Source organism: Bombus vancouverensis, chromosome 18 (genome assembly GCF_051014615.1).
Source record: "Bombus vancouverensis nearcticus chromosome 18, iyBomVanc1_principal, whole genome shotgun sequence".
Lineage (NCBI taxonomy): Eukaryota > Metazoa > Arthropoda > Insecta > Hymenoptera > Apidae > Bombus > Bombus vancouverensis.
In genome coordinates this window covers 2799635-2819885 of record NC_134928.1, presented here as the reverse complement: position 1 = coordinate 2819885, position 20251 = coordinate 2799635, and the positions used below count along the sequence as shown (strand labels likewise).

Here is a 20251-nt window from a genome sequence, read left to right as displayed (position 1 = left end):
CGCTCTCTTTCTCTCGCCCTTTTTCTACGCCGCCCCGTGCAACCCTCCGTGTCGCTGCGCGCTAAGCCACGTCGAAGAAAAGCCAATGAAACGGGGGGAAAAAAGGCGCATCACTCAGGAACCGAGGTTCAATGAATGGTGAAATTTTGCCGCCCTTGAAATCTCAAATCTCATTACATATTTCATATCATCGTTATTAGTGGTATTGGTTTCGAGGATTGCGGAATTTATCGAAAGACAGAATCTCTGTAGATGGAACGTTCTTTAGATAGATGGTTCATAGTCGCATGCAGCCGGTTGGAATGAATTTATTGCTTTCCGAGCCACTGGAATTAAGTAGTAAAGCGAAGCTACGTGCGATTTCATTTACGATTGTCAACGGCGATCACACTATCCGGTCAAGTTAATTTCCATACATTTAAACCGCGCCGCCTCTATATCTCTGTATTATTCGTCGGTGGCGCATCAACGCCTCTGGAAATCTTCATAATGCTATGCAGTCGGCCGAGGTTTAAATACTATTCACAAAACATCCTACCCTACCTCTTCTTTCTCCCAACAAATTTCAAATGTCACCACCGCTCGTTCCAGCGGGCAACGAGCGACGCGGAACGGCAGACAGGAACGAAAAGAGGAGGAAAAAAAAAAAGAAGAAAAGAGGGAACGCGGTCACAGAACAGAAGAATATAACGCAGACCGGCGGAAAAGCGCGGCCGGCTCCCTTCGCGTCCATCGCGACGTAGATGGATCATAATTCTCGCTTATACCTGCGAAACAACTGCGGCGTCTCCGGCGCCCTTTTTGCCCTTCGATTTCGACTTCGTCCGTATACTCGCTGCCCCTCTCGTGCACGTCGATGCGTGACCAGAGACTAGTCCGTAATCATGATAAAATGTCAGCTTGGTGACGAGGAGTCGAGCGAGCTGAGCTCGCGACCAACGCATTCCCGTAATTGTGCGAAAGTTGTAAATCACCGGCGGAAACGGGAAATTTGTGGCGCGCCAAGATTCGCGCGTTTCACTTTTCAAGGGGCAGTAGACGCGAAAGAACGAACGGACGTGCTGGATATTTTTTTACAGAAACGTGAAACAAAAAAACGGGACGGTGTTGTGATAGAAAAATTTATTGTGAGTCGCAGCAGCCAATGGGTTAATCGTAATTTTGAAACTTTCATTGTTACAAAATACCAATCGTTAGAAGGTAGAGGTGTAACGAACAGATTGTTGCTTTTTATTGCTTGCACAGCGACAAGATCGAGGCATTTTTGAATCATTCGAAGGCTACATTCGATCAACTTCATATTCTCAATTTCTACATTTTAATTTCTCTTTTCTACCAGTCGCGGAGAGACGCGATCGCGGGGAAGCGCGTCAACAGGAGTCGTAAATTCTCGTTACGATCGACGCAGCCAATTGATCGATCCCCTATTTCGTTTAGGATAATAGAGATAGTTTAATGAGTAGAATGCTTGATTAACAGTTCAAAGATATTTCCAATTCTACTTTGTATGAATATAATAGATACGAATGAAGAAGGTGACTGATCTAAGGGTGAAAAACCTGGTAAAGAGATGTTGAGACTGTTCTAACTTCGTCCCTAAACAGTGTCGACATTCTAACACTAAGAATTGGCAAATTCTAAATTCTGAGACGTAAATAAATGTTGTCCGTGATGATTGTAGCGCTGGCTATACGATATCGCTGATGGGGGGTACTGCTATTTTTCTTCTAAATTAGATGCGTGGAAGAAAAATCGGATTCCGATCGCCGGGATTCGAACCCGCGTCCCGAACGTTTGTAACCTAAAGCGCTAACCAACTGCGCTGCCGTCGTCCGACTCTAATTAGTGTCGAGTGGTGGTATTTGCTGTTGAGTGCCGCCACAATTCCACACCAGAGGTGAAACAACATCGAATTCCACCCCTCCACAAGTTAATACCAAAAGAAAATACCGTGCTTATCGTTGAACGTCCGGGCCCATTTCCTGTTCCATTTTGCCTGGCTTCCTGTTCGCCCCACCATCGAACCGTGTCCAAGGCCCACCCCATCGTCACGGGTAGAAAATGTCAGTCGCCAGTCGAGGGGTTGGATTCGCGAGTCAGCTCGAAGGATAGCCATCGTCTGTGTGTTCATGTATGTTAGCGTAGATCCAAGGAGCTTGTCTCGAGGGACGATTGAACGGTCCGCCATTGGCGGAACAACCGGAGGCTGACCTTTGGGGAGGCGAGAACCGAAGGGTCCTGATTACCGACGAAACGGATCCCTTTGTCCTTGCGGCCGAAGGGGCAATAGATCGTCTTTGTCGGGAAATTTGCCGCGTGTATGGAATGGATCGTGCAAACATCATGTGTTTGCGCTCCCGCTGTTCATTTCCTCGAGAACATTACTATTGAAAACGAGAAATTGACGAAGAAAACGACACCCACGGTACAGCTTTATTGGTCGCGACGCCATCATTTATCTTGCTCTTATCGCTCATTCCCTTCATTCGCGCACCCAAGTCTACTACTTTGTACTAATAAAGACGTAGATGTATTAGGTTGTCGGAAAAGTGTCTTTCTTTTACAGACCCGTCTTTTACAACGATGCATCTTTATACAAACATGAGAGCTAATCCGTCGAACGTTGTGATTTTTATTTTGATAGAGCAAAATGGATCAGACGTAATTCGATGAAATAATATAAAACGGAAAATATTGTGTATCCATTATTTTCTTATAAAACGAAAAAAACTTTATTCAGAGAGAGAAACGAGAAAATTAAAGCCTATTACTAGATATAGATAATAGAGAAAATTTCCTTTATCCGAACGCCATTTATTGCAGCAAAATTTCAGTTCCTATTTGATGAAATCAAGCCCTGCCGATGGAATTCATTTGCCTGAATCTACTGTGTGGGATGTAAAGTCAACGAATACATACACAGAGATACACATATGCAATACAATAAACAGAGTATTAAGAATACCATCAATCTTCGTTGACATCCATCGACTAAATAAATAGAAAGTCAGACATTTTTAAAACCTGATAATGAAGAATCCTACTATTCCGAAATCAGCATTCTATATTCAGCATTGTATATCGCGCACACTTGAGAAGAACAACTCTAAAGAAATACGTAACCATAGATCAAGAGGACCAGTGATCGTACAACAATATGAACTTCAGCTATACGAGTTATTTGCCTCCCAATGGGCTTAGACGAATGAAGTTGTACTAACTGTTCGATCCTTAATCTTGCACGGAATATTCTACAGAATGTTGCGAATAATTTAAGTGCTGATTTATTTTTTAACCACCCAACGATGCAACTTTTACAGCTACGTATTTCCAAGTGTCGACGAATCAAAGAAGACGCGTTTCCAAGGAAAATGGAGTCGGTGTTCGCACTGCGGTCAGCGGAGTGATGACTCTATCCAATCGACCGGGCCGATTTCTCATCCGTATTCATCCTGTAGCCGTGGGCAGAGCCGCGGCCCAGACCAGGGAAGAAAGAAATGAGCCCGTGGTCGGGGGCAGAGAAGCGCCTATGATTTATGGCCGCCATTACGGTCCTGATAATTATATGCTGCCCTATGGCCGCCCCCTCGTGCACGTCGCACGAAAGAAACGAGAGAGGATCGGTAGATGATATCCTGCCTGCTGAACGGCAATACACAACGACCGTGGCTGTTGCTCGAACTTACGAAACAACCGAACGAACGAAAGCAGCCGGACGCGGCCGGCCGTTCCTTCTGATTGCTTCGATCGTTTTGATACGCTTTGATATTCCGGGAGGGCAAGTATGGGTTGCAACCCTCGGTTCCCAACTCGGCCAAATTGCCGCCGAAGGAGAAAAATTACGCGGCTCGAATTACGCCATGATGCCTGCCATCTGGTGACGATTACCGATCCTCCGCACCGTGGCGCTTGCTACCGATGATTATGGATTTGTTTCCTTGTCTTTATCGGTGCTAGTTCTTGGGCAAGAAATTCTTAGTTCGATACTAACAATAAAGGATTCTTCCGTTGCTAATATTAAATAGAAAAATTCCGTGGTGACGAACGATTTGGAAAATAATTATTTCTATATCGAATGGAAACAATACAGTAGATAAACGTCAATACGTAATTGTATTACGTGTGACGACATTCAAGATGAAAGATGTCTATGTTTGATCTCGCTCGTATTACATTGTTAAAGGGTTAAATGTTCGCTGCAAGTAGCGAGTGTCAAGGTTTAAAGAAGGATAAATTTCAACAATTGTTTTTATTGCAAAGCCGCTTCAGGATAGATCTGTTGTTCAAATTGATTTTAAAGGAACTTTTCACAAACTGCTAGAAAGCTAAAGAGGAAATATGTGGGAACAGTTTCAGCACGTCGATAGACGAAAACAATTTTCAGAGATAGCGAGAGAAGAAAGGTAGGCAATGGAGAAAACCAGACTCTTGACCCTCGCAAGACGAAGTATTCGTACGACCGCGAAAATCCCTACTCTCGGCTGTCGGACAATGGTGGTCGTAAATATCGTGTGCAAAGAGGCTGGTAGTTTCTTTACTACTCCCCGAGGACCACTTATTACGGGGATTCCCAGGGCAGAATACAATCATCTAAGTATCTCTCAACGACCATCATCGAATCAAATTCACTGAACTAATGACAGAGTGTCGCGTGCATCGAAGAAAACGGCGGCAAGCTCGACTTATTGCGAAAGATTACAAAGACGGTTTCACCGATCTCGATCTCGTGCACGGACCTTCAACGTCCGAAGTATTCTTCCTTAAAAAACGAAACTTCTACCGAACTTCGGCAGCTGCGGCATTTTGAAACACCCAAATTATGTTCGCTACACCTTTGAAAGTAAGGGTTGCTCGCTACTGTCAACGATTTTTTATCGGAATAAAAATTGTACATTTTTTTAATCCTTCTGTTAGGTTGTCCGAAATGTTTCTTTCGTTTTATAAGGAAATAATAGACGCACAGTGTTTTTTGTTTTATATTAATTTTGTTGAGAATTTTGGATAGCTTAATAGCCGAAATAATGGTATAGGAACGTTAAATTTACATTTAGAATTTATATTAGAATAATTATATATTTATTTGATAAGCGATTGCAAAGATATTCATCGATACAAACTTGCACGCGTCTCAGCGATTTCTTCCATATTCGACTTAACCGATCAGTTTACGTTCATTCGTTTTCAGCGCACACACATACTTCCACACACTGATATTCACATACAAGTATTACTACTACGCAGCTAACCTAGTCTAGCACATACAATTATACATATCTCAATATGTTTATCGAATATAATAATAGAAATAGAAATGGAACACACGTAATTCAATAAAATAATATAAAACAGAAATTCTCGTTCGTCTATCATCACCGTATGAAACGAAAGAAACTTTTCGAATAACCTAATACATTTCCAACGAGTTGAAATCTTCTGTCACTAGAAAATAAAATAAGGAAGAATCGTCATTAATATACATGATGTCATCTAAATATTATAGTAGGCTTCTTCTTAAAACATTAGAAGCCTCCCTTCGACTGAAACGAAAGCAAAATTGAAGTACAAAATATTGCAAGGTCCCAGCGGGTTTAAACTCGAATGATTCGAGCACTGTCCATCTACTTTTGAACTCGTTCGAATAATGACAAGCTACGAGACGTATCTTACGAAGCGAGAGATTGCAGGCTCGTTCGCAATAAATTAAAAAAAAAAAAAAAAAAGGGAAACAGAAAACGCGATTGTCTGTCGAATATAGCGCCAGTAGACGAAGGACGATTACGCAATAAGAGACTCGTTACGCTCGTTGCGACCAGTGAAATATTTTACAGGGACGCGTGAACAGACGAAACAAACACGCCACGGCTGGCTATAAATTACAAGCGCTCTAGAAAAAGACGGAGAGAAATAAAGGTCCATGGTGATTTGCGTTCTCGTGACAGAATTAAGACCGCCAGCATCGTCTGCCTGTGTTCTGGTATTGAGACGTCGCGCGGACGATAACGTGCCGTTGCGTCACGCTCTTTCACTTTTACAATAACAAATCGACAGCCCATTGTACATCGAAACATCGACGATGCATCGTCGAACGTACGTACGCGTAAGTACGCGTAAATGTGAACCGCGCGAGCATCGTGATTTGCATAACCAAGCAGACAGACGAGCAGGGGGCCGCCACTGCACACAGAGGCATCGCGTGAAACGTAGCCGGCTACACGTGTAAGCTGTGCAGCGTGGTAAACACGATGTGTACAAGGAATGGCGGAGGATTCATGAGAAACGACCGGCTGGATACCTGTGCTTCTCGCCACGTGGCATTGTTTTGTCCTTATTTCGCGGATGAAGCTTTTCCACTTTATTTTTATTTATTTATGTTTGGATTCTGAACTTTAACTTCAATTTTAATTTCTGCTTAATGGATTATTGGATTATCGAATTGGTGGGTTATTAATGGCGATTACGGAGAATCAATAAGCTATAAATTTCTCGGTTACTATCGACCTTTCTAGTCCTAGAAATCGTTCTACTGGAAACATCGAATGGTATCTGGAAGCTAAGATTTCGCCGAGCGATACGTAACGTTGTTATTGTTTCTTACGAGACGAAAGGATCAAATTACACGGACGAACGATAAACTCGCGCGAGAGTAAAATTACCAAGACTGTGGAAACAAGCAATTCTAACTTTCTTCGACATAACCTAATTCATCTCGATAATAATAATATTAATAACCCTCGATGAAGTTTAATATCGCTTAATTGTAATCCTTCCATCGAAATCAATCATCCTACGGAATATCGTACAAAATACTCTCTAATCGCCGTCGGCTCCAGAAGTCTCGCTGACCTCTATATCCGTCGAATATAAGAAAGAAGAATCAGGAAAAAGAGGGAGAGACAATGCTGGCCTTGACAATCGAGCGACGAACAGCGCGGTTATTGTTCGCCGCGATGCAATTAGCGCGGCATAAATCACGCGAATAACGAGGCGCGGCGCCCCGAAGGCGTCACACGATGTCGCAAGTGGTAGCGAGAAAGGACGAAAAGGACAGAGGGCAGAAGAACAGACGACGTGGACGTACGGGGGCGGTTGGCGTTCCGTTCGCCAACTGCGCGACGTTCCTTGGGTAGAACTTCCAAACACCAACGACTCTCTCTCTCTCTCTTTCTTATTCTTCCTGCGTCTCTGTCTTTACGCGTCCTCTCGCGGTGTTGCCAGAAGGCCCACGCGCCATCCATCTTGCCGCGCGCTACCACCAAAATAACTCGAATTTAAGAAGCTCGCGTTCGAAAACAATACGGGGCGGGTTCTGCGATTGCGTAACGGTATCGTTTTTTCGACGAATTAGCGCGGACCTTCCGCGTTCCACGAACGAGAGATGGATTGAGTTAGCATGTTGTTGATTGTCGGCTCGAAAACTTGAGTAACGTCGCTTTCAAATTGATGGGATTGTCGGAGGAACAGGCTTGCTTTGCGAATGATATAGGTGTATTATAGTTGTAATAATTCAGTGGTAAATTATATAGAAGAAATAACGAAGCTACGCGTGCTGAGAGTTTCCCTTTGAAATTAATGCGATTGAATAATCAGAGAAATAGGCCGGTTGATGAACGACCGTGGTAATTCGAGTAATTCGATAATAAATTACCTAAAAGATATAATAGAGGGAATTTCGAGAAAATTGAGGAATATTAAGGCAGGTTATACGCATACAGAGGAAATAAACGCAGATCGGACAATAGAAATCGTGGAGTTACGGTTCACCGAGTATCCTATCGGTTCTTCCCCTTTTTCCGTCGGAGAAATGAAAAAGCCACGTAGATGCCTCTCGGTCAATAGATATCGACGCGTCCCGTTAACCTATTAAAGACACATTTCGAACGCGGATAACGTGCCCTCGCCCCATTGTTCCCCCGGTCGCCTATTTATCGCCTCCCATTGGCTCGGGGCGCGGCGAAATCGCGGCTGAATTTATGCGCATTTAAAAAGCGGTTAGAAACCACGACCACTAAAATAGGGCAGAAAAACGCGTTAAACTCTATATAATTTGGTAGATGATCTGTCGGTGAATTATCGACCACGTGGCCTCTTGGTTTACCATACAGCGTTTCACTTCTATCGAATTTCGTTACTTTGGTCTTTCCGTCCGAGTCGTTGATTTATCGCGATGGAAAGTATGAGAAATAACAAGGGGGATGTATATTTGACACTGCGTTGCATGGTTCGTTCCCGAAATAAAAATGTTTCCGTAGGACTGACGTTAGAACCTTTCGAGTATCTCCTCGTGAGACCAATAGCTTCGGTTTACGTACGAAGGAACTCGTTAACGAACCGCTTTTCTCCGATTTCTCGCTGAAAGAATCCAACCAAGGGTCGCGCGATAACGAGATGGAGCCAGTTGGGATGAAGTACCTACGTAAATTGAGACTGCAAGGGTTAGCTTCAACAGGGGATAAAAGCGCTATTATACTTTTAGTCGATCGAAATCTTCTTACGCATTTGAAAATCGTTTATTAATTCTTGTGCTGCATATGCACTTACTTATGATACTTATAAATTATACTTATCTATAATAAGTATTAACTTATTGTAAATAAACAGCCATGTCACTGCGCCACGCCAGAAAAATTACTGAAAATTCTCTACGCGAGAATTGATTGTAATTTCAACAAATAAATAAATAAAAAAAAAAAATTCTCTTAACTGTACGATCTTCAGGCTACTTTTGATTTTTGAGAACCGAGCGTATTCCTTCGTTTTTAACAAGCTACTTTAGTTTGAAGAAAATAGAAGAAATATCGTTACTGAGAATTATGATGAAAATATTGTCGTTAAGAAAATGTGGTAGTTAAGGCACCAGATTGACCATGCTACGATTTTTAATATCATTTTCTTTAAACGGTCGGCGCATCAAACATAAAAAGAAGGTTAAAAAGGAAACAGCCAACAGATCTCACAAAGGACATAACCTAACAAACACTCACCACACTAAAGAAATAAATCAATCAAATTCGAAGATAGTATGCCACTGGGGCATAACTAATGGTAACATAACTAAGCTATAATATTTTACCAAATGTCCTACTGGACAAATTGTAAAATGTAAATAAATAAAAAAAAAAAAATTTTCTTTAATACTTGAGGAGAATTTATGTATAAAATTAAGATAACAGATTACTTATTTGATTGCCCCAAAAGCTAATTTCGTTTTATAAGGAAATACTAGATGGAACAACATTTTTTGTTTTATATTTTTTTATTGAATTATGTGCGCCACATTTTGTCCCATTACTACAAAATGGTCATACATAATTTTGTCCTATTACTATACAATGTGTCATACATAATTCAATAAGTAATGTAAAACAAGAAATGACACACATAATTCAAAAACATAATTCAATAAAATAATATAGAACAAAAAATGTTGTGCAGCTATTATTTCCTTATAAAACGAAAAGTACTTTTGGGACAACCTGATATGTGATATTATCTTAATTTTATGCATGAATTCTCCTCGAATATTAAAGCTTCTTTTAAACGTTGAAATGGAAATGATATTAAAAATCGTAGCACGGTTAATCTGGTGTCTTAATTACCACATTTTCTCTTAATCCCAATCCCAAGATTTAACCAATACTCGAAGATGGTATCCCGCTGGGGGTAGCCATATTATTTAACAATTAGGTTAGAAAAATTTACCAAATGTCCAGCTGGACAAATTGTAAAGTGCAAATCAAATAATTAAAAACAAGAAAAGAGAAGATTTAGCCAACAAGTGGGAAAGGAAGCAGAGCTGGAACTTTGAGCGAAACTCTGCAGTGTCCCCGAGGAATAAATTCGAGATCGTTCGGGGAGTCACGTTTTCATATCTCGACCTTGAATACGACTCGTTGTCAAGCAAAAATGAGCCGGAAAAAAAGGAAAGAAGCATCGTAGGGAAGAAGAAGGCCGATAGACAACAGCAACACAGAATTTTTCTTCTTCCCTCGTAAACTGTACCGTTGCCTCTGTTTATCCTTTGTAACGAATGAACAGTCCGCGTTCTGGGCAAATCGGGGAAAGTTTGCGCAAGACCATTGTGGGCCTAGGGAGCGAAAAAAGAAAGTTAAAACCTCGTGAGAGCATTGTTGGTTGCGTCACCGGCGGGCTATTCCTCCAACCCTCCCTCTGTCCCCCTCTTTTCTCTTCTTTCGCCCGGAGCCGACGAGGCCTCGTGTATAATATCGAAATTTATGGCACCGGCCGCTTCGGGGCCTTGCGCTGGGTACGCCGTACCATCAAGCTTCTTCTCTTCAGCACCTTCCGTCTGCTTTGCCTTATTCCCTTTGCCCTTTTCCATTCGCTCTTCCTTACGTTTCGCCGTTCAAGCAGCTATTATCGAAACTGAGATCCTGTTTTCGCTCTAACATTGTGCACACGTAGCTTCTTTCTTAAGGCAACGAGGCTCTATTTATGGACGTTCTGCGAAATAGATTTTATTTTCAAGAATCACGGTGCCTTCTATTGCTAAATAGTGCTCGAAGCACGAACATGTTTCTTTACATTTTGAATCATCGTTCTGCGGAATTTTCACGCGACCCACTGTTTTCGATTATACAGGGTGGCTGGTAACTGGTGGTACAAGCGGAAAGGGGGTGATTCTAGGCGAAAAAAGAAGTCGAAAATATAGAATAAACATTTTTCGTTCGAGGCTTTGTTCTCGAGAAAATCGACTTTGAATTCTCGCTCGGTACGCCTGCGCTTTACCGCGTCTTGTTATAACGGATCTCACTGTAGATCGTTGTCTCGATGGAAAAATTTTTATTCTACATTTTCGACTTCTTTTTTCGCGTAGAATCACCACCAGTTACCAACCACCCTGTATAAGAACAATAACTTTATCTGATAGTTTTGAATTTCGAAAAAACAAGCAAACAAAAAGAAGCTATAAAGACACTACGTACCATGACGATCTTTGCCAAACTAAATGTAATTCGCAATGTAACCAGCTCATCTGAGATACCTACTGTTATTTATCTAACAATTATTTCACATTAATTAAGTTCTTTGAGATATACATATAAACGGAATACTATAAGAAGCTTCCACAAACCATAATAATCGAATCGTTCTTTACCAAATTATCGATCCGAGATGTAGCTTTATACGTAAAAACATTTAACGCGTTCCTGCTTCCGTCGCTAGACCATTCTATCTGGTACAATCGCTTTCTTTACTTCTACAGTCTCTTGGTTGCTCAATCCTCAGTTGCCCAATTCTCGTATATTTTATTTCCGCGTCAGAGAGACAAGCCACTTGCAGGCCAGCGAAAAAGGACATTTATCCTACCAAGAAGCTTTCCTGTTGACAACCGTGTTCCTCTCTGTGAAACATCCTCGCCCTTTCACCGAAATCCCAGCCGCGCTTATTAATAACCGAGTCATGAGAATTGGCGCACATGCGGGACAGTTTGCGTGCCAAGGTAATCAGTATAATGATCAGCGGTCGAATTGACGTATCGTCAAGATAATATATATGACGGCACACGGTGGCAGATGTGTTGCACGACGTGACGTGGTCTAACGCGTCATTGATAGCCTTCCGTACCTCCTATTTCCCCTTGATCGGCTCGTCCCCTCCCCCCACTCTCGCTTCCTCTTGCTCGTTGTGTCTGTTTCACTCTATACTGTTCCCCTTCCCAGCAGCCACCCTCCATCAAATTTTCCTATCACCCCCCGTCCGTTCCCTTCATTTCCTGCCTTCGCAACCCTCCCCCACCCCCGATGCCGAGCTGTCACGAACGGAAGGGCCGTAATGCGAGCGAGGGGAACCTCAGCCAACCAGCATCGTGGCTTGTCGACCTAAGAATCGCGCGCGAGCCGCGCCCAGAGTCGATCTTTTCCTCAAAAAAAAAAAAAAACCAGCATGGCGTTTTTTTTTCAAATGTCATAAAGCTGGAAGATTGTCGAGATGGCAGATGCTTCTGACGCCTTGAGAAGTAAAATACGGACCGTAGAGTGTTGGGAGCCGGGTAAGTAACGATGAGGACAACTGTATTTTGTTTGTCGAAGGGATTATTGTAATAAAGAGTAAGAGTTGTAAATTCGTGGCAAATAAATGTTTGTACTTTTAGATCCGAAGGCTTTGTCTTCCGCGTACGACTATTACCGAAGTATCACACAGAGACACGTAACTGAATGACGATCGAGACGAGGGTTCTCGTACGTGGTCGTTTCTAGTTACTTCTTACTGTCATTCGTTTTCATTTCTCGCTTCTCGCTACGTATTTTGATGGGCAGAAGATTGCTGCAGCCTTTAATTACGCGATAGCCAACTAGACCTTCTTTATGAAGGCACGAGAGACGAGTCGATGACTTGATCATTCGACAGAAGAATTTCCTGCAATATCAAAATCCTACAATAGAACGTATATCATTTACTCAGTCTGTAGCGCATAAAACGCTTATAAACGGAAAGAAGTCGGTCGAGCTGCAAGAAATCAAACCGGATAAATCGTTTCGTTTCACGGTTTTTCCACGGCAGATCGATTTTATTTGGCGAGACGAACGATTAATCTACCGGTGGCGCGAACGCAGAACGATCTCGCGGCTCTCTTGATCGAGCGCCAATTATCGGCATTTAATCAAAATGACCGGCCATTAAGGTATCTAGGTAAGCGATCTAGGCTCGCGGACAAACTAGCCGGAGGAATGTTTCCTGGGAAGCTCGTTCCACGCGCAGTGGCGCGGTGGTCGACAGCGAGGCATCCGATCGGCACGTCGATGAAATTTGTTGACGCGCCGGAAGAAAAACGGCATTGTGACGCGCTGTCGAGCGGTCGGCGCTATGGCCGCCTTCGTAACACAACAAGAACCAACCGACCAATTGCAGCTAACGCTGGAATCCGTGTTTTTGCGTGGACCCCACGGCCCGACCTGCAATCCGCCGCGGAACAATTACAATTAAAGAGCGGTTAGCGAATTATCGAATGACCATGGCACGCGGCGCACCACGCAGCCTGATCGTGCGCCCGCAATTTTTCGAGGAAACGGTAATTCTTGCGTCGTCGTTAGTCTTGCAAGGACTGTTGAGAAAGCGCGTGTATCCAGTGGTCGAGTGAGCGAAACTTCTTCCAGTTTCTTTAATCATCGCGATAGGCGACACGGCTATTTCTGTTCTTTTAGTTTTAAGTTGGTATTGGGCATCGAAAGGTTATGTTGTTATGACAAACTTCGTTTGGCTGAAGATGTCGTGCAGCTGGGGAAATTGATTGGCGGAGAAGTGAAGATATCGTTTCTTGCTTGTGGTAAGATGTAAGTTGGCAGTTGACAAGTTAACCTCTCCTAGTTTCTTGAATCATCGTGATAGGCGACACGGGTATTTCTGTTCTTTTATTTTTAAGTTGGTATTGGGCATCGAAAGGTTATGTTGTTATGACAAACTTCGTTTGGCTGAAGATGTCGTGCAGCTGGGGAAACTGATTGGTGGAAAAGTGAAGATATCGTTCTTTGCTTGTGGTAAGATGGGAATTGACAAGTTTTCTGTCGGAATTGACAGAAATGAAATTTGCAGTATCGAAACGACGTTATCAACGAAACGGACTCGCAAGAAGTTTTATAAATTGTTTTCAAAAAATATTCACATTTACATTTCGCTGAAAAAACCGAGTTATCTTCCTTGGGAATAATAGCTGCAGACTTCTAAGAAACGAATCGATATTTAGTTTCTGCGACGTGTTTCGCGTGAAAGGAAATTCGAGAAAGGAACGTGGGAAGAAGTTGGCTATCCATGGCGTCGCTAATTGTACAGGACGAGTGAAGACTAACGTATTGCGTAAACAAGCAAAAGTAGCGGAAAACGTGAAAGCGGCCAAACGATTAATTTATTTCCAGGCAATCTACCACGGTCTTGTTACAATTATCATAAAACTACGAAAAGAGGAACACGCTAATAACACGAAGAAATTTACTCGCCAAGAAGACTATAAATTAACGATTCGACCATACGACAGAAAGCAATTTCATCGATTATTCTCGCTATCTTCATTACGTTAATTCCTGATTTCTTGGATTTTCTCAAACGAAAAAATCTATCGCCAGACGATCGATCGCGTTAAAACAGACCCAAATAGAGTGCGACGGCAGCCACGTGTTACGAAGCAGACGCACCCGCGCCAATAACGATTAATCTTTCAGCGACTTCGATTCCCGCTACCTGTGCAATTTATTCGTTCTTCGATTCGCTTAGCGCGACCGCGTTCGTTTATTTTTACGGGGCGCGGCTTTCGATTTCATCGGGCGGACGTGTTAGCGGAAGATACCCCCCCGGGAAACGAAAATCGGGGGAAAAAAGCGGATGAAAAATAGTAGGAAAGAAAATAGAATGAATGAGAAAGGAAAAAAGAGGAACGAGGAAAAATCAGATAACTTCGTCGATGTTGGAACGTTTCATCGATAGCGGCGGCAATTTTGATGAATAAGCAGGAATTCGGTAACGAATTTTGGCGGCAGCATTGATCAACCGTTACCGAGGCTATCGTAATGTGACACTCGAAGCGTGTCGCTTGTTGCGGCAGCGGCGTTAATTTAAACGTCACGTTATCTGCGCGTACGTCGCGCATTTTATCATAACGTTGCGGCCAGTCGATGCACCGTTCCAGCGAATTTCGTGTCGTTTCTTGGCGACGTTCAAGGCCTGTCACTTAGCCGCTCTCCAATATTTTCCTCTGCTAAATTATTCAACGAGTGACCTGTTGTACGTAAACACGACCGTGCACCCTCTGCCTTCCCTTTAATTCGACTGACACGCGGCTCGTTCGTCGTATTTTACGTCGCTCCTCCTTATCCCATTTTAATATTGATTAAGGATAGTGTAAATTGTTACGTCTTTAGTAAATCGACAGTTTTATAGATTTGCACGCATCATCGTAGAACAGAGTGGATAATTAAGTGCTTGAGTAAGAGAGCGAGGATATATCGTTGAACCTTCCTTATATTCGTTAAGGAAGAACAAATGATATTTTTAATATTAGCGATAATATTCGAGATTTTCACGTACCATTAAGAAATCTTCAGAGTTAATGACAGGAATCTAATTACGGTATAGCGAGAGTGTACAATAAGTTTGAGATATTCTGAAATCTTCGCCAAGTCCATAAAAAAACGAGTGGAATTTAAATATTAGCGACACGTGATTACTATTCGACGCGTTCTAAGAAAAACGATTTTGTTCGAAAAATCGGTGAAACGTAAGAATGCCGTCGTGCAGGCGTCCAATTCGCGCGGCTGGATTACACGGTTGCAAGTGTTAGAGCGATAAATTGCGGGAGACGGCCGGCCAAATTAATTAGTTTGCCGGTGAATCAGAACTGCGAATTATATTTAGCGAGACGCGCCACGCTCATTGTTGTCGCGAGCGTCGAATTCCGTGTGCGGCCTGTTTCTCGAGCAAACAAATCCATGATTCGAAACTCGCTGGTTTCGCGTCCGTCTCGAATTGAAGGCTCGTTGAGATTCGACCGACGGACAGCCGTGGAATTTCAGCCGGCATTTCTCCCCTCTTAGGACCACACCGGTCGCATTCTCCGGTGGATAATTCGTAAAAAGCCAGGCGATGCTCGCGAAACCGGATCTCCATCGCGTTATTGCGGCAATTCGGTTGGCTTCGCGTCGTTTTATTAGCGTTCGCGCTCGATATCCGAAGGGAGGCCGCGAGAGAACCGGTGCACCGCTGTGTTTTTCGCCGGTGCACGTGACACGATCCGCGTACTTCCACGAATCGTGAAATCTACGCTCGAGAAACGAGACACGACGACTCAATCCTGGTGGCAAAAGCTCCAGGAAATCTCGTTCGTTTGCAAAGATCGGTGCGAGTTACACGTGTCGAGGTGGCAGTTTCGACGACGTGCGACCGTGCACGCTGTGAATAAAAACACGCTAAGGATCGCTACGGTTCGCGTTGACGACGAAGACGAGGAAGGGAAAAGAAACGGAGAATGGAAGAACGAGCGGTGAAAAATGAGGAAGAATGGGAGTGAACGCGCTCACCTCCGTCGCTTCTTTTTCCGTCGCCTCCGTCGGCGAGGTCTCCTCCTGGTTTCCCCCCTGTGCAAGGGGGTAGCTAGGTTCCCCTGTAGTTTCAGGGCCGTTGCTGCTACGCTGGCCCCGGTTTCCCCCTCTGCCTGGCTTCTTCCCTGCACCGGGGGCCTTGTTGTCCGTGCCCCGGCGCTGGGCTCCGTCGTGGCTGGTTCTTCCCTCCACGCACCGGCACCTCCTCGGGCAGCCCCGTGGCCCTAGTCGTGCTCGTGGTCGTGGTCCTGGCAGACCGAACGTGAACACGTACAGTCACCGAGCCAGCCAGCACCGAATTATTTGGCCTCGAGTGGAAACGACCCGACACCGTCCACCAAACATGTGTCCTTCGTGGAAACTTACTCTGCTCTACGACGCGAAGCGACCATTCGAGTCCAATCACCATCACCCTTCTCTCACACGAGCCTGTTCGCTACCACCGTTTCACAGAATCCGCGACCGGTGCCGTATTCTCAAATACGCGTGTCACTTCTCAGTGTTCTTCTTCGCGTCCTTTACGCCCGCACACTAACAAAACCACTCGACCTACTCGCGTCAACGTTTCGCATGAAATCCCACTGAGTAAACGGTCGTGGAACGTTTAACGTATCGCGAGTGCCAGCCACAGCCAAGCCGTCTGCCGATGAATAACAATAAAAAATAAGCGAGCGATTGCCTTAGCGAGTCATGAACCCCACTGGTTCATTCGATCGTATTTCGTGTTCGATTCTGAGGCGAATGCAGCTGGTTGGATCCGCGAAGCCTGTCGATGCAACAACATCCGCCGGCGTCGCGACAGATGAAAGAAGATTTTCTGTTCGCCAAGTGGTAGACACACCGCGTCAACTCTCCTCCAATGACTTCACCGTGTGCTGCCTCAGAGCGCCGTACGATCGTCTCTGTTAACTGGACGCACTTGCCTCTCTAGAGACTTGGACACACCAGCGATAGGCTGGATTCAGCGGACGTTTTTTCTCCGGGCGATCATGTCGCACGTGCACACCGTGGTCGCGATACGATCGTGGAGCGTGTGCTTCGAAATGATCGTTGTTCGTCACCGATGACGGAACGATACTCGCGGCGGCATTATTCCGTCGACGATCGACGCGCGATTCAGCTGGTACGATAGCGTTGGCCAGCGTCGGGTGGGCCGCGCGTTCCTCGATTTTCATGGAAAACCGCGGACCTGGGGCTTGCGCTGCGCGTGTATATCTGAACCGAGAGATGCGACCACTCTGGTCCGCGAATTCCGGCCGTTCGGTTTCGCAGCCTCCGACCGGCGGGACCAGAGCGCCGCGACGCGAGGCGCCCTGTGCACATGCGTTGAGCTACGCTCTTCGTCTATGTCTCTCTCTGTCTTCTTCTAACTCTGCCCCTGTACACCCGCGTCCGCCGATCTCCTTCTCTCGCTCCTCTCTCTACGCCCCCGTGATCCAACACGACGGTGGTTGCGTATATCCAGCCCTCCCTCTTCTTCCTTTTCTCTTTGTCTTCGTCACGCTTGCTCGCTCGCTCGCTCTCTTTCTCTCCTTTGCTTCCTCGTCTTCCTCGTCTGCTTTACACTTTCTCCCGCGAACAGAGAATCTCCTCTGCTCCGCCGATGAATCGTATCCTATCGTTGCTGCTTTTCACTCGCTCGTTTGCTATGTACGTCCCTCCCTCGATTCGATTATGCAAGGATCGAGGGTTGCGAACCGCTGTCACGCTGCTTCTTTCTGCGTCAACAAAGGGACGCGTACGCTCGATAACATTTGATCGCCCGTATTCCACCAGTCGTTACCCGTATTCCTTTCCAACCGGACCAAATAAATTGCAGAGTCGACGAGGAAACCGAACGCCTAAGAGACGAACGATGAATGTGTACGAGAGGGTGCGTAGCATAGCTTTGTCGAAGAGCCAGATTTCACCGATACTTGGTGTACGTTTTTTAAAGAAGAAAGTTACGTCTTTCTTTCTGGAATATACATATTTGACGAACGCTTTCCTGTGATTTGTTTTCGTTATGCAAATAGAAACTGATCGGTCTGTCGGCCAGTTTTCAGCGGAGCGTTGGTTGAAACGCGAAGGTTAATCGATTAATTTACTTCGGTCCGCGGCCGATATTTCGCCCGTATCAATTCCATCTTTCATTCGCTTTATCCGCTGTAGACGTTATCTCCGACTATGCAATTCGTATCAGGGAAAAATAGAAAACATCGACTTTCCCACCGCTCCACCCACATAATCGTTTCCCCTTCTAAAAACCACCCTGTACACGCCGCGGTTGCCCGGCGTGCTTTTAAAAACTGGCAAATTCCGGCCAGTCCGGCTTCGTAAAATATTGCCTCTGAAACTTCGATGTATGTACAAGCTATTTCGAAAAAACCAGTGTTACTCCATCGAAACGAGCTTTCGGGCGCGGTAGACTCGCGAAAATACCAGCGAAACGGGAGATTCGAAATGGAAAACGGCGTGGAGTGTGGAGCGATCGGCGCGGCCCACGCACCACGTGCCACGAGGAGGCCGTACGCGAACCGAATTGAATGCGAGTCTCTGGAACCTCGGCGAGACGTGCACGGCCTACGAGCGCGAGGATCGCGCGGAAAATCGCAGAAAATCCGTGTTCGGTCCGACGGAACTCATCGACGGATCCGGCCGTCAATCTTTTCGCGGCCATCGTGAAGTTATCGAGCGACCAGTGCCGACAGAAGCGCGTGGATACTCGCCCTGTCCGTAACGCCCTACCAGGCAGCAAATGATATAAATAAGCGAGCACGCCATCCACGTACAGCCGATGAAATCATGCTCGATTCACCTGCGTGTAATGCTGATTGAATGGAAACTGATAATTTCGAGCTGGTTCACGTGGCACAGGTTGTCGAGCTTCGTTCGTGAAAAGTCGCAGAATTGTAGGTTAGGTTTGCAGTAATTGTCTAGGAGAATTATATTGAGGTAGCTTTAGAGTTAATATCGGTAACAAAAAGCGTTGATCCAAATATGTCATTTTCATGTTTATATTCATTGTTTACGTTTGTATCTATTTTTTTAACGATCACCTTGAATTTTTGTTATAATATCGTACGAATGACGTTCAACCTACAAACACTAGAACTGTTTTATTTTTATTTTAAGATCAGACGGGTTATTTTGAAAAGTAGTCAGTTCGAAGATTATATTTCACTAACGAGTACAATTGTTTGCAAGTTTCTGCGTTTCAAACCAGAATAACCGTATTCCGATGATAGGTTTAAAACGATGGCTGTTTTTAAAATAACCGAAGCGTATTTAAGAGAAATATCAAGAGAAATGAACTTCCAATGTCAATTTACTCGTCAAACACCATAGACACCTTGCAAAAAAGACTAAACCTGCACAGTCGCATCTACCGAAGAACCACCATCGCGCGTGTTTCACATATATCGTCTTACAAGGACACACCTACGCGTGTAAACGTGACTTTTGAAAAGTAGTCACATCAGTCCGAAGATTACATTTCATTAACAGATCCAATTGTTTCCAAATGTCTGCGTTTCAAACCAGAATAACCGTATTCCGATGACAGGTTTAAAACGATGGGTGTTTTTAAAATAACCGAACCGTATTTAAGAGAAATGTCAGAAGAAACTTCTAATATCAACTTATTCGTCAAACGACGTAGCCACTGTCACGTAGGAGACACAAGAAATTACGAAAACGATAGATCGCCGGTGATCTCGTCGCGTCGCAGTTCCAACGTTTCACGAATGAGGCGAAGAAATTGAACTTTGTTTATGATAATAGAATTTATTACACAAATCCACCAGAGTTACTGTTCAAAGCGTTACGACAGACTGATCCCGAGCGCTTATTTGGGAGGGCTTTTACACCGAGGTTTTGGTCCCCCTGGTGTACACAGAGGCAGCTATTCCGTTACTATTTGGTTATTGTTTTGATGGCTGTGGCATGCATGTGTTAGGCTATCGTATTACAGTCTCTGAGCGTGTGGCCTCCTTGAGCGCGTGACAACACCTTGCAAAAAACGTTAAACCTGCAGTCTCGCCGCCATCGCTCGTGTTTCTCGTGTATCGTCTTACGAGGACACACCTATGCATGAAAACATGACTTTTGAAAAGTAGTCACAACGGATACAATTGTTTCCAAGTTTCTGGATTTCAAACGAGAATAACCGAATAACCGAGAATGATCGGTTTAAAACGATGGCTGTTTTCAAAATAACCGAAGCG

At 44.4% G+C, this 20251-nt stretch overlaps 1 protein-coding gene across 10 annotated transcripts in view; it reads right to left on the bottom strand.

Moving 5' to 3' along the window:
• Antp (homeotic protein antennapedia) overlaps window positions 1–20251 on the bottom strand; it is a 166482-nt gene that overhangs the window by 49829 nt on the left and 96402 nt on the right. Inside the window, exon 1 of one of the 10 annotated variants that reach the window (XM_033342762.2) lies at window positions 16026–17556. The exons of the other annotated variants lie outside the window; for them this stretch is intronic. The gene's annotated coding sequence lies outside the window, so the exon portion shown is untranslated. Of the gene's footprint in view, window positions 1–16025; window positions 17557–20251 lie in introns of those variants that run through there. 10 annotated transcript variants of the gene reach the window in all.